This window comes from Meriones unguiculatus, assembly GCF_030254825.1.
Source record: "Meriones unguiculatus strain TT.TT164.6M chromosome 13 unlocalized genomic scaffold, Bangor_MerUng_6.1 Chr13_unordered_Scaffold_72, whole genome shotgun sequence".
Lineage (NCBI taxonomy): Eukaryota > Metazoa > Chordata > Mammalia > Rodentia > Muridae > Meriones > Meriones unguiculatus.
Window position 1 is genome coordinate 316,665 of NW_026843676.1, and position 3,030 is coordinate 319,694.

Below are 3,030 nucleotides of genomic sequence, written 5' to 3' on the forward strand. Positions count from 1 at the left end.
AGAAGCCTTTCATGAAGTAGAAGGGACAAGAGCTCACTTGGTCTTATCTTTTACTATGATTATATCTTATGGAAAAGAGGCTTAACCAATTTTTAAGGTTGCATTTATCAACCTTAAAACACTTTCTTAGACCCTTAAACATTTTTGTAGAACCATTATAACTTAAAATTCTCCATGGGCCTTTATATCTAGTTACATACCATGAGACAGATGTGAGACTGCTGTGAACATTTATTGTTCTTTAGCCAAAGAGATGGCAAAAGTTTACATCCGTGGCTCATTTTTTGGATCTGATAACAAACTAGACCACCTAGACCTTACAACTCTACCAGTGAGGATTAAGGCCTGGTCTCCTGCATATAAAGAGAACTGAGGAGGCATCTGAAGTCTCCCAACACAGAAATTGACAATATGACCAAGGAATCCTAGTGTGAGGCCAAAACAGACCTGCAGTGTTACCGTGGGCTGGGTAAGGGAAGAGGGGGTCACTGAATCTAGTAGCCACTTGTTCTCTACCAGGCCAAGGAGCAGGAAGGCTGGAAGTATCTGTGGCTCTTGTACTGGTTGAGCCTCCATGGCTGGGCATAGAGAAAAAGCCTGCATGGGAGCATTCTGACTATCAGAAGCCAGTCTGCTAACAGGTAGTCATGGATTTTGGAGGAAGCCATGGGACCTTTGGCTGCATTTCAAGCAGTCACCTGGTGAAATTGACTTTTGGCTACACCCCCACTGGATGGGGCACTGAAGACATCTTGTTTTCTGTGTGGGAATGCCAACATTCTCAGAGCAGCAGCCAAGGTCTGGAGCATAGTTTAAGCCATAGATGAGCCTGTCTTGAAGACACCTCTCTTATTCTTTTTACCAAATCCTATATGGTGACTCAGGAACCATCCTTAGATGTTTAATTAAGATAACAGTGAGACCATGTTTGCAACTGTAGGACTATAAATATAATTTTGTACATGTTTGAAGAATTGATTGTATGAGATGACTGACTGTCAACTTGCATTTGTTAACCATCAAATATTAGGGCTTTAGGTTTGGTCCCTGTCGAGGTAGAGCCTTAAAAGTCATAAACATAGTCTATAACTTATAAAAGTCTAAGGCTGTATTGTAGATCAATAATGTTTTTATATTTAGAAAATAAGAAAAAGAATGTTTTAACCTTGATAGTGAAGACATAGCATAATGACTAAGTTTTAACATGAATAAATAAATGACTCTAGAATTAACAGATCTTAATTTATTGTATTCTTGGAATTATATCATATAGTTTTAAGGTATTTAGGCCAAAACTTTTACTTACTAACCCTCTAGCTGTGAGATTTAGAATGAACAACAATATAGTAGAACAGTATAAAGCAATATTTTTTATAAAGCAACTTTAAAATTACATTTGAATTTATTTTACCAAATGCATTAGCCAGAAAGCCTAGTGGTAAATCTGGATCACTGGCGCCTCATGGCAAGAAAAAAGGCATTAATTTATTAATTTAGGAATAGATTTAGTCACAGGCAGTTAGACAGGCATTTTAAATTAGCTTAATTTGAATAGACTTTTATAATCTTGAAATTTTAGCATCTTATAAAAATTATGTTGAACCAGTGTTGAAGCATATTGCATAGCATGTTGTAAAATATAATGGGAATTTTTATAAAATTTCATTCCAATTTAAAATGAGAGTTGTTCCTCTCTTTATCTAAAAGGGGATAAAATAAACAGACAATTAATTATGATTAAAAGTGTTCATACCATGTGGTCACCTTAAAGTTTACAGTTTAATCTTAAGATTTCCTTTGGGAGTATGAAAAGCCACCAGGGAGTATTTTTATTTAGTGGGATAGCAGACAAAGAGAAAGAGACAGGACGTTGAGAAAAGAAATACAGAAAATCGCTTTTTCTTCTCTGATCACTTTTAGTGTTAATAGATATTCAACATTTGACTAGGACAAATTTCAGTGTAGAAGCTATATGATTCCCAAAGGGAAGAAAATATGAAGAAGCCATTCCTGTGTATGAGAAAGGGGAAATGGAACTGGACCATGTGGCTAGTGGTTCATCAACCAAATAGGACTGCAGGTAAGGGGCTTAGCCCAGCCAAAACCAGGAACCTTCTTACCTAGTACCGGGTCGTTATCAGCAGTAAGGCTGAGTTCTCCTAGAGGGAATCGCATCTGTAGGAAAGGATAGGGCTGATAGGCAGCTTTAAATGGGGATAGGAAGGGGTTCAACAGCCTTTTAGTACCCATAAGAGATGGTAGTTTTGTACCTGTGTAAACAATGTGACAGAAACAAAGTAATAAGAGCAGCTGGCAGCTAGGGAAACCACATTTTTTTATAACCAAGATGGCTGCCAATCACGTCATTGCCCTTGATTGCCCTGGATTACCATGGCAGTGAAGCCATACCCTTAGTGGAGATGGCAGTGAAGCCGTGGCTCCACCCTCTTTATCCCAGAGTCAACATGGTGGCTAGCCATGAGTCGAGGGCAGCCACAAATGAGGCTGGAAATTTAAACCATAATTCTTGAGTACTGAGGCAGCAGCAATATTTAAAGCCATTGGAGGGCAGTTTAAAAACCGTCCATACTATGTGGTGGAGTCCTGAGGCCTGGATTACCTAATAGTGAAGTCCAGCACAAGCTAGCAAGCTAAAAGACCAGAGCAGATGAGGGAGTTGGTGAGAAAAGTTTCCCAGCAGCCCCCAGAAGAGGGACAGATGCATGTGGCTGTAGCAGCAGCAGTAGGCACACAGGTGAAGCCATCGAGAAAAAAACAGGAGATGAGGGTGTGAGAGAAAGATCTGTACTGAGTGGGCATGAGGAGAGGATTCCAGCATGTCTTAACGTTGTCAGAAAAGCCCACATGGGTTTCAATAATAAATGTTAGTATTTAGATAAAAGGACCATGCATAGAAACATTCTGAAATACAATGAGGTCTATTGGGTGGAGATGGAGATGGAAAGAGAGAGGGAAGGAGAGAGACAAGGTAGGAGGAGGAGGCGCTCGACAGAGTGAGTGGAGAGCAAG